Raw genomic sequence first — 21,238 nt, 5'->3', positions numbered from 1 at the left:
AAAGAATTTATTGATTTTTGTATAGGTGCATGTGATACACTAGAATGGTGCTTCCTTTCCCCTTAGTACTAAGACTTAAAACATTACCTCTATGATGAAAACCTGTGGCTCTATCAAGAACCTTAAGTTGATAGCCATGCGATGATACCATGGTTCTCCTAGAGATACATTTTCATGAAGCAATTGAGATTCAAAAAAAAATATTGGTCTACGTTGCCTTGCATGTGGAGCCTTAGCATTAAACATGTAATTAGAAGTTTTTTCCTTTAACAATATCCAAATTCATCCAATGTTGGTCCCAATTCTTCAATTCTTATGCTTAACCATTGAGCTAACCCAATTACAATCAAGTTATGAGTAGAGATGATATCAAAGATAATGAAAATACTTTGATCCCTAACCCTACACCATGCCTTGGTGGGGCACTATGTACAAATTGTGTATATCGTAGGCGTTCAAGGACTATTTCTAAAATTTCTTAACTACGTATTTTTGAAAAATATAATACACCCTTTTTCTATTCAATCTATAATTTTTTTTCCCTAATTCCATTTTATTATAGCCTCTGTATGTGAAATGTGAGAACAAATGAAATTTAATAACCCCTTCTACTACAGTACTGAAAGATATTCCTAATGGATTCACAAAATTAAAAGGTATTCTTAATTCAAAGATTCCCTCAACAAAAAAAGGGACGCGTTAGTCTATAGCACATAGCAATGGGCAATGACAAAGTTCGTAGATTTGCAATACTATTAACTTGGAAGGAAGGATACAACACTGTGAGAAAGAGAGAGACAGAGAGAGGAGAGAGTGCAAGGAAAACACTAAAGAGAAGAGAAGAAAAAGCTAAAGGAAAAATAAAGGAGAAGAGAAACACCTCTTTATAGGGACATAAAAGGTATTTTGACTTTTCACCTTCATTTGTCTTTTGACTTTCCACCTTCATCTCTCTTTTCATTTCCTAAGCTCACCTTTCACTTATGCACTTAATATATTTTGAAAGAATTTTTATTTGTTTGAGATTGGTGAGACCTAATCACATGATAATTACAAAATTATGAAGTGGCCACCCCTCGCCAGTCCCATGCATAACATCGTTGAATAGCTTCTTGATTCACCTCTTTGAAACAATAGACATGTGTGCAACACAAGGGTATTTCTTCTTGGCACTCCTTCTGGGGGCATTCATGATAGGTGTACCCTTGATCTCTACACTTAACATTACGCTTGTGTTTGAGCCACTAAAGTGGCTTGGCACCTCACTCTATAAAATTGTCTCTAGGACGGTCTATTTTTCAAGAAACCCTAATGATAGGATATCATTGAGGTCCTATGACATAGAGGAAAATTATACTATATCTTTTATCCCAGAAAAGTGTAAAATAACCAAAAAATCTAAAAATGTTAAGAAGCCACAAAATTGGATTTCAAATTTAACAGCATACATGTTTTTGAGTCCTAAAACAAGACGATGGTTTTTTCCTAAAAAATATATGCATAGATTCTCATTGTATACATATCCATGTATTCTTCAAAAAAAATTCTATGTGCTTTGAATGTTTTTAATGGGTTTACATGGATACCAAAACTTCTAAGTGATTTTTGTTTTATTGTACCTAAAAGATGGCTCTTAAAAAATTTAAATTTTTACATGAAATTATTTATTTCTATTTTTTTTCAACTCCCTACATGCCTTGAGAGAAAATCCCTGAAAGGATTTGTCAAGGTTTTTTGTGGTCTATGAGAATAAGAATTTATACAAAAGAAATTCTTATAGCCACAAAAGTGGCTCGTGTTCACACAGCCCTAGCGTTAATACAACAATTCTCCTTCTTATATTTCGCAATCTATTCAAGACACTTGTATACACTCTTCTGTTTCTTCTTTTTGTTGCTCTTGCAATTGTAAGGAGCCTTCTCATTCTTCTCATATACCTTATCTTTATAAGGCATCTTGGTGGGATAAAATATCTTGGTAGCAACCATAGACTAGTGATGACTTTTAAGCTTGTCTTAGGCTTTTTTACATTAATATATGTGTGTGTATTGTCAGAAGTCCCTACATAATATTGCTAATTTTTTTCTTAAAAAATGTTCTTTTGAAGCTGCTTTGAGATGAAAATCCCAAATTCTGTCAACAATTTTGAATCTATGTACTCCCCCTTCTCAAGCTTAAGACCATGTCAAGCCTAAATAAAAATTTCTTTGGCTTCATTTCTCAATAATTTCCACATAATACATTCCTTCCATGTCTTTGGCTAGGTCCCTTGGGTTTTCATACTAGCTCACCATTGACAAGTCGATTTGTGGAGGTACAGCTGCATGGTGTAACTTGGATTGCTCAATGAAGATCTCATCTTTAAAGATGGCATCAAAATACTAGATCAACTTGAGCACCTTAACCATATGTCCATGGGATGGCTGTAAGTTCCATCAATGGAAAGGACTAGTGATCTTGGCCCTATCCTTCAGCTTTTCAAGTTTGTTTTTTGCGTTCCTGCACAATATGTCCTTTTGCATCACCGTGGGGGAAGTTTCATTGCGCTTGAGATAGTTTAATGAAAGCTAGATTTTGTGTGTAAATGTCTGTAAATGTGTGTGCGTGTGTGTGTGTGTGTTTGTATTGAATATACAACAATAGATTGAATCCTATAATGGAATTGGCTAGATCATAAATAAACCACTATAAGATATGACTATAAGAAAATTTTGACACATTGATTTTTTGAATAAATACAATGTATTCCAAGAATCACACAAACAAGTTATACTTGTGTTCCCATTACAAAGACAAAAATTATAGTTTTTATTGCGCCAAATTAAATCTACTACTACACCTACAATTTTCTAGTTAATCCCAAGGAAGGAACCTCTTACCTGCCATCATCCAAGAACACAAGCACGTCAGTACTGTCATTACTTGGGAAGACAAGTGTCAATGACCCCTTTCCCTTCTTATTACTAGACAAAATTACAAACAAACTAACAACTAAGTAGAGATTAGTTTTATGAAAAAATGAAAATAAACCACATTTTGACAAAATTTAATATTGTATATGCTTACTAATTTTTGCTGTGAAAATATTCTTACTTCTATGTTATGAAATAAGCTTGTAAGCCAAAGGTCTCAACAGCAATCTAATGTCAAGATCTTAATGACATTTTTGTACCATTCCATCTTTGAGATTACCAATCAAAAGTAAAACATTTGGGCAGCATGTCCCTTGTATAATGGAGAGGTTTTCAAATGTCTAGTCAATGCAATGTCATCTCCATTGAGACCCTCACATGAGGTTTAAGGCTCTAGAAACCGCTTAGAAGTAAAAAAAACTAAAACTAAAACATGTTATTTCTGAGTCAAAACTCATCAAACCAAACGTGGTTATCACAAGTTTAATATGTTGTTCACTAAATATTGTCATCACTTTACAGCAAGTCACGGCATTTTTGTGTCCATCCAGTGTATTTAAGAAGGATTGGTAGACCTGGAGGCCACATGCTTCTCCCTATTTTTGAGCACCATTGTCTTAACTAGAAATACACATTGTGCACAATCATATCAATAATGATTAGGCTCAAGAACTATACTATTAATAATATTCTAATTACTTTGTGTTTCTTCAATTTTGTCACTAGGTTCAGCGATATGTCTATATATCTTTGAAAACTCAATTTTATGGTCAAATACACCCCAATATGTATTACTAAAAAACACAAAAGAAAAACCAAGCATCATCTTCTTTGTTTTGTGATCCTAGTTTCCAAAAGTCCAATACAAGAAAGTGTGGGAGTTGGAATGGTAAGTGAAAGGGAGGTAAGAATAGAAGGGGAAGGAGAAGAGGAAACATACAACAAATACTCTCAACTCATTATTAGTATTATAACCAGATAATGTAAAGGATGGGCGATCGTTGGACCACAACCATTGGCCACTTGGTCTAGAACCTAACAATCTCCCACTGGAAGACCAATGTGGCCCAAGTGGCTAAATAATTTAGGGGATATTATGTAAAATTGTACAAAATGTGAAGCATGAACATGGCTTCAACCTACACCCATCATCTCTATGCAATATGCAAACCACTTTGAGTCTAAGCTCTTTGTTAGAGCATCCAGTGGGTTTTCATCCGTGTGAATTTTGACTGACTCAATGCGTTTGCTAGCCAAAATATCCCATACCACATGATACCTAACCTCTATGTGTTTCAACTCGGAGTGAAACACAGGTTTCTTTGATAGCATAATCGCACTCTCACTATCGCAATGTAGCACTGGAGTTTCGTGTATACCAAGCTCTCCAGCTAGACGAGATAACCACATAGCTTCTACCTCAATGGTGGAAGACGAAGTGCAATTGTGCATTCATGATCTCCAAGAAATTTTTTCTTCAACAAACAAGAAAAAGTAGCCATATGTGGGTAGCCTAGTTTCCAAACCGCATAATCCGAATCATTGTATCCAACTATGGATGCATCATTGTTTCCCCAATTCTTTTTGCCTGGATTTTCCATAAACCCGCTAACCACTCCCATTGCATATGCAGTTTCTGGATGTGTGCTATCCATGGCAAAAATGAGACTGTCGACTACCAAAGAATTCAAAAACCTTGCCATCTCTATCTTTTCAGCATCTGATTTGGGACAATCATTCTTGCTAAGTTTTTTGTATGCATCCATTGGGGTACTCAATTCTTATCCCCGTTGCAAATCAAAGTGTTGCAATACCTTGTGAATATACTCTTCTTGCAGAAGTTCAAGTATACCACATTTGTGATCTCTCTTGATACGCATACCAGGAGTGATGTGCATCACCCAAATCTTTCATAGCAAACTGCTTGCTTAAGGCATCCTTGAGAAGGGAAATATCATCTTTTGACTTCTCGGTTATGAGCATATCATCCATGTACAAAATCACAATGATGAGGGAACCATCATTCAAACTCCTTGAGTACAAGCAATGATCCTCTTGGCTCCATACGTAACCTTGGGACTAAAAGTACTTATCAAACTTGATGTACCATTTCCTTGAGCCTTGCTTTAATCCATACAAAGCTCTCTTGAGTCTACACACCAAATCTACCCTTGTTAGCTTTTGAGGTTTTATTGCAAAACCTTTTGATTTTTCATGTAGACGTCCTCTTCAAGATTCCCATGAAGAAACATTGTCTTCACATCCATTTGGACCAATTCCATGTCCTTGATGGCTATTAGACCAAGCACAAGATGCAATCTAGTCATCTTGACCACTAGAGAAAATATTTCATCAAAATCCATGATTTGTGTTTGCTTGCATCCTTTCGCAACCAATCTTGCCTTATACCTTGGATCGGGATCATATGTGGTGTATTTGTTCTTGTACATTCATTTGCATGGCAATGTGTGTTTTCCTCTTGGTAACTTCCTACAGAGAGAAGATATCTCTCAAGCTTTGGCTATGGGGACTCGTAGACACTTGGGGGAGAAGAAGGCATCGTTTTGAGCTCCCACTGCCTACCGAGGTGCCTGGACCATTTTTTGGTCCCCTGGACAATAGCTCCCACCCCCTCCCTTGGGCCAAAAGTCATCGACACCTCCTTTCCTACCCAAATAAGGCCAAACATGGACCAAATGAAATAAGCCAACAGGGAGAGTCTTGTCGGCCAAGGAGAGAACAAGATCTATTAGGATCAGTGATAAAAAGAGGCCTCATTTATAGCTGCAATTCTTTGCAACACCTGCAAACTTCCAGAGAGCTCATTTTTTAGCAAGAGAGATCAATACACCCCCAACTTCGAGTGGCCATATCTCTCTCATCTTTTATCTATTTTTAGCCTATGGATACTCTACAGACATATACTCAAGATAAACTATGTCATTATGTCCTTTATTTTACCTAATTCCAAGTGTGCTTCATGCTAGAAGGGTTCTTACTAACCTTATAGGTACTTATCATAGGTGATTTCGATGGTGCAATAGTTCTTTGTTCTGACAGTGGGACTCATGCAAGGCTATAGAGGCACTCATTTTTCTTGTCCTTTGCATGCTATCAATGTGAAAGGTAGCACCTGAGTCCACAATTTAATTATGCACATAACACTCATCAAGAGCTAACAATTCATTGGGAATTAAATCTGTTGTGAAAATCAACACATCATTTGTCACATCAAAAATGTCTCATTGGCTACTAAGAAACTTAACCACATTAAGCTCTTCAATTTTCAAGCTACTTCCAGGTTTGTTAGACTTTTCTTTCTCTTTTCCTTTATCACGTTGCATTGTGTGGACATCTTTCTTCAAGTGTCTCTTTTTATGGCAGTAGTAACACTCAACATTTCACAAGTCTTTGCCATGACTCTTGCTACTATCTTTCCTACAATCCTGAGAATGAGTGCAGAATTGCTTATGGCTATGTTGAAGATATCCCACGATGATGGTAGCAAACCTAGCAAGAAAATAGCCTTCATTTCATCACCAAAATTGAGACCTTTTGAAGTAATCTATGAAAAGATGTTGAACGTGTTCAAGTGAGAACTAACAATAGTGCCCTCTTTCATATTCATGCGCATAAGCTTCTTCATCAAGAAAACCTTGTTCAAGGCATGGTTTCCATCCCATGCTGCACATAGAGCATCCATAAATCTTTTGGCATTGGTCTTGTCCATTATGGTAACGTAATTGGATTCACCAAGGTATAGGCAAATGGTCTCCATAGCACGCTCATTCAAGTCTTTCCACTATTCATCAGCGTACACGTTCTCTCTTTTTTCACGCAAGGTTGATCAAAACATCTTGCATACAATGCTGCCGCCAAATAGGCAAGTTTGTGCCAAGAGTTTTCTCTTTTGGAAGCACTAATCGTAGCCATTACTTGAGAGGATGTAGCCAAAAACTTTATGGCGAATTGTCTAGGATAATTTCTCCAAAGTTTCCCCTACAAAAAGAGTGAAAACTCAAACCAAAAGTAGTAAAATCACCGTGTCACCAAAGAATGTGGAGGATGGGTGGGCACCCGGCCACATCCACCAACCATGGCCTAAAACCTAACAAAAACTGTACATAGCAGGTGTGCAAGCGGAGGTCCACTATTCTATTCCCATGAGGATTTTCATTAATGAATCTCGGCACATTTGCCACACACTGTGTATCTCCAAGCCATTAATGAGCAGACAAATCCCTGTTTTGGTTATTTGTAAATGTGCATCTGCCCAAATTTCAAAAAAAAAAACTTTTGGATACTTTTTGAAAAATCCCATTGTCTGCCATCTCTTATGGGACCCTAAAGGAGGCTAATGGTGTCAAAAAAAAGAAAAACAAGTAGCTTCTATCAACCTGCAGTATGTCAAAATGTATAATGTCCTTGTGGTTTTATTCTTTCAAAGTAAATAACCCTACATTTGTTACCATTACCAATTCAACACTCATCTTAGTACCTATTGAAATTTTTCTTACCAAGCACAACCTCCTAAACAAATATTTCTAAAATTCTATATTTGAGCATGCAAAATTGTGAAAGCCATTGTGCACATGTCAATGTACAAAGCTATAGTATGCCGAGAAAGCCAAACCCAAAAAAAAACTAAGCAGACTCCCTAGCAAACAAAGTACTGAGTAGGTGCTCCAACGTATCATACATGCGAGATAAAGGTGCGATGAATCCAAGATTCGTATTTTGCATTTTCCAGATATGTCGTGTGTCAATAACAATAGAAACTCTCTCATGATAGGTTCCTTCCTACAATCATACATTCACAAAGTGATGCCATCCTTGCACAACAAGACAATTGAAAGAGCCCAAAATTATGCCATCCATAGTTGTGGATATCCGTCAGCTATCAAAGCTAGATCTTTATTGCTATGTAAACCAATGTGTGTGTGTGTGTGTGTGAGAGAGAGAGAGAGAGAGAGAGACAGAAAGAGAGATGCATTCTTGATAAGCGAGGAGAGAGAAAAGGTACAATGAGCACAAAGTGGATTCTGAGTGTGTGTGTGTGTGTCTATGCATGCATCTATGTGTGTGTGTGTGTATTGACACTCTTTGCAAGAGGGTGCTTCTAGGTTATTTAATCTTCTACTACACTTGCGAGTCATAGCGATGCCGGCAAAGAGGTTAGTTGGCATGCAAGAGATAATAATAGATCAAGAGTGGGTAACAGAGTATGAGTAAAGCATTAATCAAGGTAGGTAGTTTAATGGTGAAATCTACTCAACTATACCATACCCAGTTTGGGAAGATCACCTGGGCTATATGGGGAAAGGGGTGCATGCACCAAAAGGACTTACAATAGTATTGAGGGGAGGAAATCCGCTAAGCAAGGCTTACAATGTTTATGTGAAAATATTGCGGGTGTGATCAAAGTTTATTAACCTAAATTGTGCGTAGTTAGGTAACATATGTATCCAGGCATACGCAGACGATCTCGCATTAAAAAATGTCACCTTTCCATCAAGAGGTATATAGGGGACATCATTTATTCTATAGCCTCAACTCGTCATCGAAACACAGAAATCACCCTAGTGTCGGATATCATATGTTACCATAAATTCAGCTAGGTGTGATTGGAAAGCTAATGAAACTCCAGAAGCAGTTCGCCTTCTTGTCAACCTCCATCACTGGTTTGTATATAGATGACAATATAGTTTCAAAAGATCTAATTCATGGAAAGGATGTGGGATTAAGGGTTATATTGGTCGTACTTCACCGCAAGACAAGGGACAACGGAAATACAAAAGGGTCTACAATTTTCTTATACCCAAGGGATTTCTCAAGCGTGCATGCTCATGGTAACAACCATCCAAGGTGCATGACACATGGAAAACAAGAATGAATTCAGAGATAATATAGAGCACAAGTGGAAATAGCCAAAACATATATGAGGTATTCTATTTAGTGGATACGCTAAGCATGCACGTTTAGATAATGGTTTTTTTTATATTCTCCAGTTGTCTCACATATTAACTATACAACGTTAGATTAAAAGTATTTTGAACCATACAATGAGCAGGAAACCCTCTTATTTAAATCAGATCCAGATGGAACTAAGTACTAATTAATATAATATCTTCCAAGGGATTGTGTGTGTGTGTGTGTGTGTGTGTGTGTTGCCCTCTCGCAACCCTAGGAGAGGGTCCACATGGTGGGAGGTATGGGCCAGCATGTGGAACCGTACCCAGCCAAATATTATCGGATGAAACATTTGAACATTAAGAGTGTTCAAAAGGAGTTTATAAGTAAGTTGCAAAAGGGAACCTTGTGGTCAAGTGGTGCCCATAGGGATTATAAAATCAAGACTATCAAAACTAGATCTAATTATACATATAGAGATTTAGTGAGTTGCTTGATGGTTTGATAGTGTTAATGGAAAAAAAAGGTATTGAGTAAGAAAGCGGTTACCACCATAATTTTTTCCATACGCATTGCGAAATGCTAATGGACAGAGGCTTCTATAGGTGGTTACCACTTCACAGACTTGAGTCTTATATGGAAGGGTTCAATCTAAAGTTAGCAACAAACGTAGTTTAGAATACACAATTCTGTGAATTGTGTACTTGACCAAGTTTCATGCCCAAGAAACAGGTATAATGAGTCTAAGTCCTAGTCTATTGTATGATATCGGGGAGGTCACCTAAGAAAAATGTAACATATCACATGAGCTTAACAAAAGGGTCTTCAAAGTTTCTAAAACTTACAAAAGTATATATACAAAAGGATATTATTTTTTTCAAATCTAAAAAAAACTTATAGAGCGTAAAAGAAAAGGGTACATTATAACTAAAAAAAACTCACAGATAAGGGGTTCTATGTAAGGTTTCCAGTTTCTAAAACCTTAAAGGTTGTATAAAGCTTAATCAAACTGATATGATTATTGAAAAAGCAATGTAGAATTGTCCGACCATGGCAAATATTGGTATTTTTGGAATCTTAATCACAGCAAACCCCGGGCTATAAATTTTCAGAATTGAATTCCGATAAAAACTGGCATAGTTATGACTCCTGGAAGTTTACACTGTGAATTGAGTAAAATAGGTAAAATTGATGGGTTGCAATAATCATTTAAGCATAGACTTTATTAAATTCCTCCTAGATATTTACAAGATATTTACCAATTAAGCAAAAATAGGTCAAAATATAGAATAATTGATATTTTAAAATCTGACAAGTAATGGGAGGGTCATCATTGACCTACCAGGGATTCATTTAGCAGCAGGGGTCATTTTCTGACCTGTAGGGGGCTGCTTGAACTGTGAGTAACTGCTTTTTTAAGCCTGTGAGAGCTTAAGAGTGCCAGAAAACTATAAATAAGACCCCTAGCTTCACATTTTACACAGACTCGGAGCCTTGAGAATTTCTCTCTCATCTAGGGAGAAACACTACGTAGAAATCATTAGAGTTAAATCTCTAATTGATTAACCCTAACGGTAATTAACCTAATCCTTCGTAATTAGTAAGGTTAGATTAAGATAAATGGTTAATTAATCAAAGATTGGGCCTATATATGATTCTTAAACCTCTTTAAATTAATTAATCTCTGCTGATAATTGGAATTAAGCTTAGTAATACTAAGCTAATTAATTATCCTATTATAATAGGACTGAAATTAGCCAAATTAACCATGAATTAATGGTAAATATATTAATGAAGATTAGATTAAGTTGAAGTAATTATCAGAGATGCATTAGACAGTTATTAATCTAGGAAAGTTATCCTATCATTTCTTGAGAATTTTTCCTTATTAATTAGGCATAATTACTCTATTTTTTGAGCAATTTTAATAGGGGAAATTAGTAAATGAATTTCAAATGATGTGATATATTTATCAGTGGTTAATTAAGTGTTCAAGAACCCGTGATAATTAGGAAAACCTCAGAAAATTAATCTAGATAATTAATTTAGCATAAATACTCAATTTTTTGAGTAATTTAAATAGGGTAAATTAGTAAATAGATTTAAAATGTTGTGATATATTTATTAGTGGTTAAATAGGTCTTCAAGAACCCGTGATAATTAGGAGAAGCTCAGAAAATTAATATAGCTAATTAAGTTAGGAGAAATACTCTATTTTTTGAACAATTTAAATAGGGAAAATTAGTAAATTAAATTAAATTACTGTGATATATTTATCAGTGGTTAAATAGCTGTTAAGAAAACTGTGATAACTAGGAGAATCTCAGATAATTAATCTAGCTAATTACTTAGGCAAAATTACTCTGTTTTTTGAGAAATTTAAATGGGGGAAATTAGTAAATTGATTTCAATTGCTGTGATATATTTATTAGTGGTTAATTAGGCATTACAGAACCGGTGATAATTAGGAGAAGCTCAGCTAATGAATTTATCTAATTAATTAGGCAGAATTACTTTGCTTTTTGAGTAACTTAAATAAGGGAAATTATTAAATAGGTTCAAATTGAATTGAGTTAATTTTTAGAGGTTTATTAGATGTTAAATAACCTGTGATAATTATGCTAATCTCAGATAATTAGTTTAACTAATTATCTTAGTGGAATTACTCTATTTTTGGTGTAAATTAAAGGGGGAAATTAGTAAATCATGCACTATAATTACATGCTATTTATTAGAGCTGTATTATAGGGTAAGGAGGCCCTGATAATTATTCCAAGGTTAGAAAAGTAGTGTAGATATTTATCTAAGTCAAATTACACTATTTTTAGCAAAAAACTAAACAGGGAAATTAGTAAATCATGCTATATGATTACATGCTATTTATCAGAGCTATATTATAGTGTAAAGAGGCCGTGAAAATTATGCAAAGGTTAGAAAAGTAGTGTAGATATTTATCTAAGTCAAATTACACTATTTTTAGCTAAAACCTAAAGAGAGAAATTAGTAAGTCATGATATATGATTACATGCTATTTATCAGAGCTATATTATAGGGTAAAGAGTCCGTGATAATTATGACAAGATTAGAAAAGTAGTATAGATATTTATCTAAGTCAAATTACACTATTTTTAGCTAAAAACTAAAGAGGGAAATTAGTAAATCATGCTATATGATTATATGCTATTTACCAGAGCTATATTATAGGGTCAAGAGGCCTTGATAATTATGTCAAGGTTAGAAAAGTAGTATAGATATTTATCTAAGTCACATTACACTATTTTTAGCTAAAAAGTAAAGAGGGAAATTAGTAAATCATGCTATATGATTACATGCTATTTTTCAGAGCTATATTATAGGGTAAAGAGTTCGTGATAATTATGCCAAGGTTAGAAAAGTAGTATAGATATTTATCTAAGTCAAATTATTCTAATTTTAGCTGAAAATTGAACATGGAAATTATATAATTAATTTAGAAAATAATAAGATAATTATTAGAGGTAAAAAATATCCTTATCTACTTGTGGTAGTTATACCATAGCTAATTGGTGAGGTTAGAAAATTATAACTGACCAAAAGTCCTATTTTTAGCGAATGAATGAATTAAAATAAATAGACTTTGTGGTCAAAAGTTTTTAGGAAAATTATAGTAAGTGTAAACCTATGATATCAAGTTGAGAAAATGAAATCTTTAAGATAAATTAATTACAATAAATATTAAGCCCAAAATAAGGAGATTATTAGCTTAAAAGTCAATGGGAAAATTAGAGAAAAAGATATAAGAAATTATAATAAAATTAGGAGAGCTTAAAAAACCCTTAGGGGAGCGGTGGAAAAAGTTATCATACCTATATAGACAAATAAGAAATTACTAGGTCAAGAATTTACCAATTAAGACTATAAATTTAACCTTGGATGGGTTATTGTTGAATACAAAGGTATAGTCTAGATTTTGAACTATTTACCTAATAATTAGACATCCTTTTTATAAGGATAAGAAGTTATGATACCAAAAAGAACCCGAGCAAATCCTACATCTGATGATGAGGAAGTAGCTCCAAAACAAACTAGAGCGTCGCACGACGACGAAGCCAGGCCTAGTAGTAGGCCTACGGAGGAGAGTCTTGAGGCGCTAGCGCAGCAGCAGATGGCCAATCATCCCAGCTGGGTGTACCATTGTTCAATTAAGTCTTTAATTAGTTTAAGTTATTTTATAAGTTAGCATTGCATACGTAAGAAGGATAAACTGACTGAAAACGGAAGGTAACTTCCAATGTACATTTGTTTATAATATAGGAAAGAATTGTTTGGGTTAAAACTGGTTGAATTAGGAAAGATATGTTTGATCATCCTTAAGACAGCTTGTCTCAAGACACCTCCGACTCCTTGATATAAATTGATGATAATGATTGGCTTTCTAGCCACGGTTAGGTCGGTTACCCCCATGAACAATGAGTTTCTACTCCGTGTCATGTCTTGATGTTTCTACATAAGTTAGGATACCATTTTTATCCTAGGGGAGCTGCCCGGTTGTATGGGCAACTGGTTTGGTGTATGGGCACTCGGAACCTTGGGTGGGGGTTTATCCACTCCGGATTTGAATAAGGAATGGGTGCCGTTTTTCACCTTTAGGTGGTCTTGAGACAAGAAGAGTACTGGTCATGATTATTATGGATAATGTTTTGATTGACAGTACCCTATCTTAAGTTTAAAGATGTTTGCTTTCTGAAAGAATGCTTTCAATGCTGTCTTCAAGGAATTACTGTGATGGAACATTAAAAGAAACCATTATTTTAAATGTTAAAACAATGTGATAATAAGATAAATGAATCTTGTGCGAGTGCGGGGTGGTAAGTGGGGATTGACTAAGGTTGTCAATCATGGACGGGTGGACCTGATTCGTCAGGTAACTATCCATCCCTGCACACTAAAACATTTAGAAAACTTCTTGAATCGGAAGAGGAATCTACCAGCAGCTGTGCCCTCACATATGTTAGGGGGAAAAAAGCGTTGGTTGAGGATACCTTAGTCCAATTTGTGGAAGATATAGGGCCGAAATAGTTATTGGACTTTTAAAAGGATGTTTCGTTTCCGCTGCGAGACAGGACTAGGTCTTCTTCTAACGCTATAGACCCAAGCCATTGTCAATGGTAAAGGTCTATTCCTTGGATTTTTCCTATTTAGAGACTCCGATTTTTATCAGACCTAGAGATCTGTCAAGGATCCCATCCCGACCTCGGTATAGGCGGGATGGGGACCTTACATTCTACAAACATATCTTAAATGCACGTGATATGGTAGTTTCACAAATAGTGAACCACCCGACTGTATGATGCTAATCCTACCAAGGACTAGCTGGAAAAACATATGTGTGTGTTTGTATTGAATATCCAACAATAGATTGAATCATAAAATCTATTGAATCATACAATGGAATTGGCTAGACCACATATAAACCATTATAAGAAAATTTTGACACAATGATTCTTTAAGTAGATACAATGTATTCCAATACAAACGAGTTATACTTATGTTATCATTATAAAGACAGCAATTGTAGATTTTGTCAAGGAAAACATTAATCTGCACCTGGAGTTTGCTTAGTAATCCCAAGGAAGGAACCGTTTGCCTCCCACTATCTAAGAACACGAGCACGTCACTACTGGCATTACTTGGGAAGATAAGTGTCAATGACCCCTTCCCCTTGTTATCGATATCCAAAATTACAAAGAAACTAACAGCTAAGCAAAGATTAGTTTTATGAAAAAAAGAAAATGAACCACAATTTGGATATTTTTTATGTTGTATATGCTTATCAAATTTTTTTGTGAAAATTTTCTCACTTCTATTTTATGAAATATCCTTGTAAGCCAAGATCCCCACAACAATTTAATGTGAAGATTTTATTGAAAATTTTAAACCATTCCTTCTTCTAGATTATCAATCAAAAGTAAAATTTATGAGCAACATCTCCCTTGTACAACGGAGAGGTTTTCAAATGTCTAGTCAATGAAATGTCATCTCTGTTGAGACCCCTTGCATGAGGTTTAAGGCTCTAAAAACCGCTCAAAAGTACAAAAATGCAAATGTGTTATTTTCGAGTCAAAACTCATCAAATCAAACTTGGTTATCAGATGTTTAATATGTTGTCCACTGGATATTGTCATCACTTATAGCAAGTCACGGAATTTTTGTGTCCATCCAGGGTATGTTACAAGGATTGGTAGACCTAGAGGCCACATGTTTCTCCCTATTTCCTAACACCATTGTGTTAACAAGAATTAATCATTATGGACAATCATATCAATAAAGATTATTCTTAAGAGCTATGATATAACTAATATGTTAGTTAATTTGTGTTTCTTCAATTTCCTTGTTAGTTTCAGCTATACATATGAATATCCTTGAAAACTCAAGTTTATGGTCAAATAAACCGCAAGATATATTACTGAAAAACACAAAAGAAAACCCATGCAGTGTTTCCTTTGTTTTGTGAGCTTGTTTTCCAAAAGTCCAATAGCAAAAAGTGTACATAGTAGGTGTGCAAGCAGAGGTCCATTAAACTATTCCCATTATGATTTTTGTCAATGAAGCTCGGCACAATTTCCAGACACTATGTATCTCTATTCCAACAATGAGCAATCGAATCTAAGATTTGGTTTTTTGTAAGTATGCATCTACCCAAATTTGAAAAAAAAAAGTTTTCAGTTTGATACTATTTGAAAAATCTCATAGTCTGCCATCTCTTATGAGACCCTCATAAGAGGCTAATGGTGTCCAAAAAAGAGAAACAATTACCTTCAATCAATTTGCAATTTGTCAACATGTATAATGTTCTTGCAGTTTTATTCTTTCAAAATAAACAACCCTACATTTGCTACCATTACCAGTTCAACACTCATCTGAGTACCTACTGAAATGTTTCTTGCCAAGAACAACCTGCAAAACAAATTCTATATTGGGGTCTGATTATACCTGAGGTATACAAGAAAGGTAGAAAATGAAATACCGAGTTGGTGCAGCTTGCACCTACTTGAAATATGTTTTTCTTCAACGTATCATACATGTGTGATAAAGGTGGAATGAATCCAAGATCCATGTTTTGCATCGGCAAGATACACCATGTGTTTGTAACAAGAGCAACTCTATGGTGATAGATGCCTTTGTCTGATGGTACGTTTCCAAAGTGATGCCATCCTTGCATAACAAAGATTTGAAAGAGCCCAAAATTGATGGCATCCATAGTTGTGGATATATGTCTATTGTGGAACCTTGATCTTCATTACTATGTAAACCAATGTGTGTGTGTGTGTGTGTGTGTGTGTGTGTGAGAGAGAGAGAGAGAAAGAGAGAGAGAGAGAGAGTTGAATTCTTGATAAGCGAGTAGGGAACCAAGGTACAATGAGCATGATGAGGATTCTGATGGTGTGTGTGTGTGTTCTATGCACACGCACACATGTGTGTATTGACACTCGTCACAAGACGGCATTGCCAATCTTCTAATGCGCTTGCGAGTCATAGTGATGCAAGAGAGGTTAGTCGGCATGCGAGCTAATAATAGAGTGGAAATGGATCACAAAGTATGAGAAAATAATTAATCAAGGTATGTAGTTTTAGGTGAAAGTTACTCAACTGAGAGGTATCTAAACCATACAAAGCTTGGAAGATCAATTGGGTAATATGGGGAGAGGGAAGCATCGGTGCATGCAGAAAGGCTTACGGAGTTTAGGTGAAAATAATGTGGGTGTGATCAAAGCTTATTACCCTCAATTGTGCATAGTTATGTAGCATATGTATCCAGGTCTTTGCATACGTGCTCAGCTTAAAGAATATCAGCTTATCGTCAAGAAGTATATAGGGGAGCTCATTTATGCTATAGCTCAACTAGTCATCAAAACACAGACGTAACCTTAATCTGGGATATCGTGTGTTAACATAAATTCAGCAAGGTGTGTCTTTGTAAATCTAATAAAACTTTGAAAGGAGTCCGACATCTTGTCAACCTCCATCATTGGTTTGTATATAGATGTCAATATAATTTTCAAGCTCTAATTCATGGAAAGGATCTGGGCTTAAGGGCTATATTGGTCGTGCTTGACCACAAGATAAGGGACTATGGAAATACGAAAGGGTATGCAAATTTCTTATACCAAGGGGATTTGTCAAGCATGCATGCTGATGTTAAAAAACATCCAACGTGCATGACGTGGTAAGAGAAGGATGGATCCAAAGACAATACAGAGAAAAAATGGAAATAGCCAAAAAACGTATGAGGTCTTCTATTTAGTGGATACTCTAATTGTCCAGGTTCAGACAATGGTTTTTTTGGTAATATTCAATTGTCTCACATGTCAACTATAGAGCGTTATATTAAAAGTCTTTGAAACCATACAAAGAGTAGGAAACCATACCATATAAATCAGATCTAGATGGATCTAGGTACTAAATAATATAATATATTCCAAGGGATAATGTATGTGTGTGTGTGTGATGCGTGTCTAACCTCACTATCCTATCTTATTGCACTATTAGCGAGAACCACGATTAAATTATCAATCTATGGGACGAAGCTGACTTGACTAGTGCATAGAGGCTACAAGAGGGTTTCAATCTCTCGTAAAACAACAAACAACGTGCATCTAACTCATGCTACACTCAAGTGACAGAAATCACTAAAAGCCAATCACTCATCGACAAAAAAATCACATCCATTGCAGCATCAAATGACATCCAAATGACATCAAAGTACATGTTTATAAGACTTAAACACTCATGTTTATGGTCTCAAACCCCACTTTAGGTCAAGTGGCAAAATCGCTATTATCAACAGTAGTGGATTTTTGACCTAGTCGTTTTCGACCCAGAATGCATCTAAATGCTTAGCAATGATGCCCCAATACCCCACCTAGGCTTAGTTTTTTTATTTTGAAGTGTAAATTCCTAGTTATGATGAAATTAGGCCGTGGGTTGGCGAGGTCAAAAGCTACGAATTACTATGACGTGCTTACGTCGATGCGTAGAGCTTTTACCAGCGGTTGCAATGCAACAAATGCCACTGCAATGTGACAACCAAGGAGGGAGTAGGAAGCGCGAGAAGGAGAGAAATGAGCACCATTAGCTCACACTGTGTATTTCAATATCCAAAACTTAATAATAACTTACAAAAATTGGCTTTTATACCTTAGCCAAGGTTTTTGGTGGTCTAAACTAATAATCTGGGAGTTCTACCAAAGATGGGCAATGACATGTTGATACAATCTGGAAGCTTGTAGCCCCAACTCATCAATTATAAGGTTTATCCAAAAAATAAGAGTTACAATATTCTCGATTTATCAAAATAATAAGTGTTTTTATAATGAGAACTCCGAAAAATGGTATCCGTGGTATCTGTGTTTGCTTGTTGCTAACATTCCCCCCCTCCTGGCGTGTGTCGTCCCTTGTTACAGCTTTATGGACTGAAGTAGTCTTCGGGTTGACGGTTGGCGAGGTGTTCTTTAAGCGCATTGAGTACCTTTTGGTATCTAATTTTTTGCTCTTTATTATTCACTTGCAAAAATTGCATGGTGACATTTTTCTTCACTTCCACTATTGAGTAGCCCACAAATGGGAGGTCCCCAAGCACGCCGAAACCAAAAAGCGGGATGGGATCCTTGAAAGGTCTCTAGGGCTAATAAAATATGAGTCCCTAAACAAGAAGAATCCAGGGAATTCACCCTTACCATTAATAATGGTTTAGGTTTATAGACCTAGAAGGAGACCTAGTCATGTCTCGCAGTGAAAACGAGACAAATTGTTGGATTAAAAAAAACTATCGCGGCCCTATAACTTCCATCATTCGGATTAAGGTTTCCTTAGCCAACGTTTTTTTCCCCCTAACATGTGTGAGGGCACAGCCGCTGGTGGACTCCTCTTCCAAGTGGAGAAGTTTATAGACGCTTTCAGTGCGCGCGAATGGATAGTTACCTGACTAATTAGGTCATCCCGTCCATGATTGACAACCGTAGTCCATCCCCACTTACCATCCCGCACTCACACATATTGCTTTGTTATTTAATTACTACCACATTCTTGTCACAATTAAAACAATAATTTCGTTTAACTTTTATAACTAAATTTCATTAAAACAGTCCTTGAAAACAGTATTGAAAACATTCTTTTAGCAAACAGACATCTTTAGACTTAAGACAAGGTACTATCATCTGGAGTAACTTTGACGAGTACTGGCTTGTCTCAAGACCACCTATACAGGGGTGAAAAATTGGCACCCATTCCTTAGTTATAACAACTGTGGTGGAAAAATTCATCACCCAAAGTTCGGGCGCCCATACGCCAACCGATTGCCCATACAACCGTGTGGTTCCTGTAGGATAAACTTAATATCCTAAGCAATATCCACAAGCATAGACATGCACGGGGTAAAGACTCCACGTGCACTGAGAAAACCGAGTCATCCATGGCGGAGTCATCATCATCACTCATTACCTGGAGTAAAATATTTTATCCATGGCGGAGTCATCATCATTACTCATTACCTAGAGATATTTCTCTTGTAGCTTCCTGGTACTATTATTATTCTCCCATAATTATTGCATAATTATTGGAGATATTTTTCTAAATTTCTCTTCTAATTTATGTTCAAAAATATCATATTTTGGCCTTCGTAAATTATGAGCTACCTATCTTCTAGTGGGATATTTACCCTAGATGGAGTTTAATATGTTATATATCCAATAATGTTTTGGCTAGCTCATAAAATTAATTTATAAATTTCCCTTCTAGATTTATGGTCTAATTTAGACAATATTGGGCAACGGTACTTTGTTATACTAATTATTTGGACTAAGATAATTTTTCCAACCTTCAAAAGTTGTTTCTGATCTCTGGTAATTATATAAATTTATTTACTAATCTCGTTTCCCCAATTTATACACAAAATCTATAACATTAGTTAAGATAATTACCTAGACTAATTATATATGGTTAAGATAAGTATCATGGATTTATTAGTATATCTTTTAGCTCTGATAATTATCTCAAATTTTTGTAGTTTAATTTGCTATCTTTCCCCTTTAAGTTTTCCTTAAAAAGAGTATTTTTCTACTGAGATAATTATGTAAACTAATTGTTTGTAGTTAAGATAACTATCACCCATTTCTTAAGATGTGTTTTACCTTTGATAATTATCTCAAAGTTTTTAAGATTAAGTTTCTATTTTTTTCACTTTATTTTGCCTTAAAAATAGTGTTTTTTCATTGAGATAATTAGAAAAATTATTTATTTATAGTTAAGATAATTATCAGTCATTTCTTAAGATGTGTTTTACCTCTCATAGTTATCTCAAAGCTTTTTAGTTTAATTTGATATTCTTTTACCTTTATTTTCTCTTAAAAATAGTGTTTTTCTACTCAAATAATTAGATAAACTAATTTTTTGTGGTTAAGATAAATATTACAAGTTTTATAAGATGTGTTTTACCTCTAATAAGTATCTCAAAGCTTTTTAGATTACTTTTTTATTTTCCCCTTTTTATTTTCTCTCAAAAATAGTGTTTTCTGCTGAGATAATTGGTTAAACTAATTATGTGTACTTAAGATAATTATCACATCTTTTTTAAGATGTATTTTACCTCTGATAATTTTCTCAAAGATTTTTAGATTAATTTTCTATTTTTTGCCTTTAAAACAGTGTTTCTCTACTGAGATAATTAGTTAAACTAATGATCTATAGTTAAGATAATTAACACGGGTTTCTTAAGATATATTTTACCTTTGATAATTATCTCAAAGCTTTGTAGATTAATTTGATCATTTTCCCCTTTGCTTTTCTCTTAAGAACATTGTTATTCTACTTAAAAGATTACAAAAAGTATTTAGAAAATTAAAAGATAATTTTCCTAGCATACTCACACTCATACACAGCTTTGATAATTATCTCATGTTAATCTAAGTTTAGTTAGTATAATTATCATTAATTTATGGTTAAAATGAGTAATTTCAACCCTAATATAATATAATAATTAATTAGATTAGTATCCCTAAGCGCAATCTCAATAATCAGCAAAGAATTAAAAACTAGGAGAGAATTTTAGAATGTAAGTAAGTTTGATCTTCTTAATTTATTGAATTAATCAAGAAAATTTAAATAGATTAGCATTATTTTTCTAATTAAAAAGTTTTAGTGCTAATTACAGTTGATTAACCAACTAGAGCTTTGTTCTCTAGTGATTTTTGAGTAGAGATCCCTCTAGATGAGAGAGAATTTGCCAGGACTCCAAGTCCAATTTTCTTGTGAAGAAGGGGGGGTCTATTTTTAGTTTTTCAGGGCCCATAGGCTATTTCTGGAAGGTCTTGGAACCTCTAGCAAGCCCCCAGCTTCTCTCTAGTGCCACCTACTACTAAAATTGGCTTGGGTAGGCTAAC

Source organism: Adiantum capillus-veneris, chromosome 7 (assembly GCF_014529385.1).
Source record: "Adiantum capillus-veneris isolate H3 chromosome 7, ASM1452938v2, whole genome shotgun sequence".
Taxonomy (NCBI): domain Eukaryota; kingdom Viridiplantae; phylum Streptophyta; class Polypodiopsida; order Polypodiales; family Pteridaceae; genus Adiantum; species Adiantum capillus-veneris.
Note: the sequence above shows the minus strand (reverse complement) of the source record.